Below are 7,072 nucleotides of genomic sequence, written 5' to 3' on the forward strand. Positions count from 1 at the left end.
ATCATTTTGCACGTCCCAAGATCAAAGTGTAGAGAACAACACTGCATGTCCATGAATCTATTCTCCAGTTGCATGCTGGGAAGGATCCCAACACACCTACTTTTTCTTTAAAATCCAGGATATTTTGGCTTTATTTCTGTGCGATGGCAGGAAGTCCTCCACTTTTATGTACGTGAAGGGTGATGAAGGTCAGTCTGGTTTGACTAGAAGCTAACTCAAAGCTGGCCACCAGGGGGCAGCACCTCCTCACAGGCTCTGAGTCCCAGCGGCAGGAGGACATGAGGATCAGCTTTACAACATTTTAAAGTTCTTTAAACTAAACCAGAGGACGAGAGGCGCCTGTCACTGCTCAGGCTGGGTGAGCAGTGCTGGAAGAAGTATTCAGATAAAAATTCTAATACCACACTATAAAAGTACTTAAAGTAAAAGTCCTGCATTCAAAATCCTTCTTACTTACTTTAATCAATCAACATTTGTTTATACAGCACTTTACAGCAACCAACAGGTTTCCAAAGTGCTTTACATCAACCAAGAATAAACAACACAGCATTCGATAAAAGACAAGAAAAAAACATGAAGCATAGAAAAGTCAGATAAGGTTACCTAAAATCAGAGAAGAGGGAAGTTGTTGCACCACTACTGTGTATTAAAAGCCATTCTAAATAAATAATTTTTAAGTTTTGATTTCAAATGAACGAATGAAGTGCGAATGTCAAGGGGGAGCTTGTTCCAGAGTTGTGGGCCAGAAACAGTTTAGTGCAACACTGTCATTAGGTTTCATAGGCAGATAAATTTGCAGGTCAGCTGCATAACAATGAAATGACAGGCTGTGCTTGTCTATTATAGCCCCTAACAGCAACATATACAAAGAGAACAGGGGCACCCTGCAGTAGAGAGGAGCAGATGATGAGAAATCACCCATTGTGAGAGAAACTCCATCTATCCATCCATCGCCAACCGCTTATCCTGCGTACAGGGTCGCGGGGGGGCTGGAGACAATCCCAGCTGACATCGGGCGCAAGGCGGGGTCCACCCTGGACAGGTCGCCAGTACAGAGAAACTCCTATTTGTCAAATAGGAGCTAAAGCATTTAAGTGCGGACCCTCCTAACCCTCCTCAGAGAGGTGATTTGTGGTGCAGCACAAAACATTTATCAACACAACAGATCAATAAACTGAAGCAACAATAATCTAAGATCGTGTAGCCATCATGATAAACTGGTAATACTTAAGTGAAAGTACTTGAGTATTATCAACAAAATGTACACCAAGTGTGAAAAGTAAAAGTACTCATTATGCAACAAATGCCTTATTGATGGTGTTGTATTTTATTTTAAATAGTAATATATGTAGCAGAATAATCAAGTAAAGTGCAAGTATCTCAATATTATTATAGTACATCTACAAGTACATACTTGTAGATGTACTGACAGTTCCTCATTTTACATTTAAAGTTAAAAATATCTGTATGTGTTTTCACTAAAGTCTTCAGGACCGGTTGTTCCTGATCTCTCCACCAGATGCCCTCAGAGCTGCCCGTTGTTTGTGTTTCACACCTGTCCCTTAACATTGAACCACACCTGTGCCTTGTTCTGTCATTAGGCCACACATTACAAACACCCGACACTTACCCGTCTGCAGGATTAGTGATAATGCTGCTTCTGTCCCACGAGGTCTGTCTGTCAGTTTGGGCTGGACAGACCTTGTTCACTCTCCATCTCCTCTGGGGAAATCCATTTAATCAGGGAGGCGTTTGAAGTCTGGGGTGCTGAGAGAAAGTCACAGTATGTAATGACCTCACGCTCACGGTTCTTGAAATTATTTAAAATTGGTAAAATCTTGACGCGTGTTCACACACACAACGCAATAAGCGAGTAAACACAGCTCGCGATTCCTACAGCTACATGAACCCAAAGTAAACATTTTTGTGTTTTTATTGCAATAAACGGATCAAACTGATGCCGAAATAACTACAACATGATGCTGATTTGTTAAACATATGAACTGATGCTTTGTCAGGTCTGTCAGCAGGACAACTTCTAAAATGTTTGTTTTCTGAATGGAGTTCGGATCGATCAGGGCTATTCTATGCTAACTTTCTCACAGTAAAGTACAACGACAGCTGGAATAAAGTAACAGACACATATTTTCTGAACTCATCAGATAGTTCAACCTCCTCTCTTTCTTTTCTCCAAGTAATGTCCAGTTTTGTGCGGATTTGTTATATAAATATGAAGAAGTAGTCCAACAGAGCTCTGGGTGCAACAGTGGAATTGGAAATGTGCAGAAGCTAGCTGCTGAGAAACTCCAGTGAAGATAAATCAACATAATCCCAAAAACTAGTAAGTAAAAAGCTAATTTGATAAAAGCAGTTAACTCTGAGCTCCTCCCACAAGCAGAATCCAGACCGACTATGGGTGTTTATTTGTCCAAAAGCTGCAGTGCTGCTCTTTCTCCTACACTTCCCCGTAGTTTAGCAGTTCTCCGCCGGCCTTCGGCACGTCACTCCTCCGATCTCCTCTCCAAACAACACTCTGAAGCCGTCTGTGACGTCCGGACAATCTCACCGCTGATGCAAATTTATCACTCAAGTTGAACAATTTGAACTCAAGTGAACCAGCAAATGTCGCAACAAATGCATCTTCCGGACCGCCCGGAGTGAATTCACAGGAATTTGCATCTTTGCATTGACTTTGTAATAAAGCCGGCGAAACGCTGAACACAGTTTAGCAGATCTGTAGATCCATGAAGTTAAACACAGATTCTTTCTCAAAGTAAATGTACACAGAAAATAATTTGATCCACCAATGTGTCTAATTTTGTACTTTTATTTAATTATTTCTCTGTGTCCCATGAAGGGAGGGCTTTGGGTTGTTTGTTTGTCCAGCAAAATGAATAAACGTTGAGACAGAAGCAGCTCGCACAGAGAGAGGTCTTTACAGTTCATGGAAATGTAATTCGAAACTTAAGAGCAGGTCAGCAGTCAGTTACAACATGGACAGTTTATTTAAACAATGTTCAGTCTGTGTGTGAGGGGGGGGGGAACATAGTTTTACAAACAGGATTTAATTTATGAATAAAACTGGTTTATAAACTTGTGATTTGTGTCGCCCCAAAAGTATTCTGGTATGGGCCCCACTGCATAATGAGAATATTTTGGTAAGTTAAGTACATTTTGTAAGATTGTGAATGCAGGACTTGTAACTGTAGTATTGCTGTTTTTACTTCAGTAAAAGATCTGAATACTTCTGTCCATCTCATCCAGCACATCTGAAAAAATGTCCTCAGTTTAAACAGATCCTCTGCAGGTCCACCTCTTGTTGTCTGAACATGGGAAATGAATTAACGACCACGTGAGGTGAAGGAAGCAAGCAGCGTGTCCCTGTCCAGATTTCTGACTGTTTAACCAGATTAAATCCCAACGAGTACAAAACATGGACAGCTCTTTTGATTCATTTTCCCTCTTAGCACCCCACTAAAGTGGAATTGTCATTATGCAATACCATTTTCTCAAAGTGAAAGGGAGCAGATTAGTATATTCTGCTAATCCCTAAAAGTTCAGAGCATCACATGGTGACTGCAGAGGAGTTTTAGTGCCGCTTTAAAATCTGGGAGGCAGGTGGGGAAGTCCTAAAGCACCAGTATGTGTTTGAGTCTCCAAAGACTTTAACTATATGTGTTTTTATCCCCTACACCGGCTTTCACGTTATGTAGAAATAACATCTGTTAAATCTGCCTAAAAAGGTTTCACATTAAGTTTTTACCACAGCTTACATCTGTTAAAACCTCAACTTTGAATTTTGACGCTGTTGGAAGAATCTGTCTCTGTATTTTCTCTCGTATCGCTCATCGTGCTAACTCTGGTGATGCGCTGGTCAAAAGACATTCCCTGGTAACATTCAAGCACGACATTTGCACATGCAAAAAAACATGGGATGGGAACCGGGTTTGAAGCCGTTCCAGCAGCTCTGTTAGGCGGATAAAGTGACGATTCAGCTAAATGACGTCAGCTTAGCAGGTAAATGTTTCCCACATTAGCGTGTTAGCATGCTCCCCAATTAGTGAACGCCAATACATTAACAGAAGGATGAAAGAAAGAAGAAGAAGAAGGAATAAGAGGAAGGCGGGAGAGAAGAAGAAGAAGAGGAAGGATGTGAGGAAGGAAGGAAAGAAGAGAAGAATAGGAAGAAATTAAGAAGGAAGGAAGAAAGGAGAGAAGAAGGAAAGAAGGGGCAAGGGAGGAAAGAAGAGGAAGGGAAAAAAGAAGAAGAAGAGGGAGGAAGGAAGGAAGGAAGGACAGAAGAAGGAAAGAAGGGGGCAGGAAGGAAGAAAAGAAGAAGGAAGGAAAAAGAGGAAGGAAGAAAGGAAAGAAGGAAGGGAGGAATAAGTAGGAGAGAGGGAAGGAAAGAAGGGGGAAGGAAGAAAGGAAAGAATAGGAGGAAGAAGTAGGAGAGAGGGAAGGAAAGAAGAGGAAGGAAGAAAAGAAGAAGAAGAGGGAGGAAGGAAGGAAGGACAGAAGAAGGAAGGAAGAAAGGAGAGAAGAAGGAAAGAAGGGGCAAGGGAGGAAAGAAGAGGAAGGAAGAAAAGAAGAAGAAGAGGGAGGAAGGAAGGAAGGAAGGACAGAAGAAGGAAAGAAGGGGGCAGAAAGGAAGAAAAGAAGAAGGAAGGAAAAAGAGGAAGGAAGAAAGGAAAGAATAGGAGGAATAAGTAGGAGAGAGGGAAGGAAAGAAGAAGGAAGGAAGAAAGGAAGGAAGAAGAGGAATAAGTAGGAGAGAGGGAAGGAAATAAGAAGGAAGGAAGAAAGGGAAGAGGAAGAAGGAGAGAAGGAAGACAGACTAATGAGAACATAACTGAAGGTCTGTTACAGAACACAAACTTCAGACGAGACTTTATATTTGAAAGTTTCCATGATAATTTATCATATGATGTTTTACCTCGATGGCTGCAGGTCATTACAAACATTACAAGAAACAAACATCCTCCCTCTCATGATTAAAATGTGTTTGTGTTTGGAAGGCGCAGTGTTTGTGTCCACCTGATGGAAAGTAGCTAAATCTGGGACAAAGCATCTCGTCTCTTCGTATCAGATTAATGATTTGTTGCGTTACATCATTGAAATTAATACTAGCTCCTGTTGTCAGAAACAGAGTCTATGATAATTCATTTTAAATGTATTTTGTACCTTTGATGCTCCAAAGAAACAGTTCAAGATAAATGACGAAGACACAAGTTTGTATTTGACAGCCTCCTGTACAGTAAACCACCACAACAATGCATTCATGTCTTCTTTTATGCACAACAGGTGTTTCTATTCAAGCCAGCGTCCGACTGCTCCTGGTCAGATTAGTTTAAAACTGGTTTGTCTTCAGGCAGACGTCATAAAGGTTGACCGCGATGCCGCTCCTCACCCGGGAGTCTGGACTGCGTCACAGACAGGCGGACGGGTCTGCCCGTTGAGATCTTCAGAGTTGCGTGCTGCGGCGGCGAGGCCGGCCTCTGAGCCTCGTGTAGGCTTCAGATGAGCCGTCAGGTCAGGTCTGAACACGACAAAATCTCAGCCTGTTGACAACCTGAGGCTTACGTAACCCTCCCCGCCGACAAAAAAAACAGCACAGGGCAAAAACAAACACATAATACATGCTTCTAATACTCTGCAGCGGTCACCGTATAATCCACAAACATGGAATATGGGCGGGGGTGGATAATTGTGCAATTCATATTAGATAGGATGCAGCCATTGGTGGGTTGCTCAGCTGGCTGTGTGCTGTTTTTTTTATGTAAGAGGATTTGACTCTGTGGCACGAGTCCTCTAAAGACTTGGGATTGGATCATCTGTCAGACGGCGCCAGAGCCAATGAGCAGAGGGGAAGGCCTGACATGGGAGGCGAGAGTCTTTTTGGTCGAGGGGGGGTTTTGTCGTTTCAGGAAGGGAGAGAGATTAAGCCAGACGTTCTGAAATGTTGAATCAATCAAAGACAGAAAATGGATCTGATCTGTACAGTTCTTACATTAAAATACAGCACATGGGATACTACTGCTTAGAGACATACAGATTTTGTCATTTCATTCCCAAATCCCCAAAATTAGTAAGTCTACAGAATCCCAACATCCATAAATGTCCCTCACACATATACAGATGAGTCAGTTGCAGGATCTGGTCCCAGGTTGTTCGTGGGTCTATTTATTCATACTAATTTGATGAACACAGATGTTAAAACTAGATTTCAAAGGGCCCCTTTAGCAGAACATTTCCCTGACAAATGTTAAGTTAATCACAAACGAAGGTGAAGCTGTGGCGTTTGGGAAGCGTGGGAGTCCTCGACACGTGGAACCTCTTTGACCTTGGGTTTGGGTTTGCGGTCTTTATAATTACGTATTTTCAACGGTTTTACAACAAATTGAGACTTTCTTGACTTTCAAATGTACATTTTAAACTGACAAACATCATGTGTGTGAGGCAGGGCTCAATTCAAACGGGATCTAAACAGTAGTTGTCTCTCGCTGTCGACTGCCATTCATCATTTTTATGAAATACTGTCCCAAGGTGGAAGGGGAGGGACTTACGTCGGCCATCTATAGGTGCTACAACATAATTAGGAAATGCATCTTTGATAACTCCAAAGTAAGTTCACCTTTTAATTTTGTTCAGGGGCCCACAGTGGCTGAGGGGCCCTATAAGCAACTCTATAGGCTGCGAAATTGCTTCAGACAATAACAAACTGACGATTTTACTGATGATTCATGTCAAGCTGAGCAGAGAGGTTCTGATGTTACACACAGAGTTTAATGTCGTCCTCTTTCCCCCCCAAAAAAGATTTCAAGTAACAACATTACATCATCATGACTTGATTAAATAAAGGTTCATCACCTGATACATTTGGGAATCATTAAATCTTTTAAAAAGGTTGTTTTGAAAAGTTGAAAACATTCCTCATAAGCCCAGTGTGACAGACTTTTCACCACACCCACAGAGAAGCAATGTAATCCTGAAACTGATGCCCCCCCCCCAGCAGTTTCTACCAGAAACACAACGGGGGGGGAAGCCACAGAGGGAGAGGGAAATCTCTTTACCT

This window comes from Micropterus dolomieu, linkage group LG14 (assembly GCF_021292245.1).
Source record: "Micropterus dolomieu isolate WLL.071019.BEF.003 ecotype Adirondacks linkage group LG14, ASM2129224v1, whole genome shotgun sequence".
Lineage (NCBI taxonomy): Eukaryota > Metazoa > Chordata > Actinopteri > Centrarchiformes > Centrarchidae > Micropterus > Micropterus dolomieu.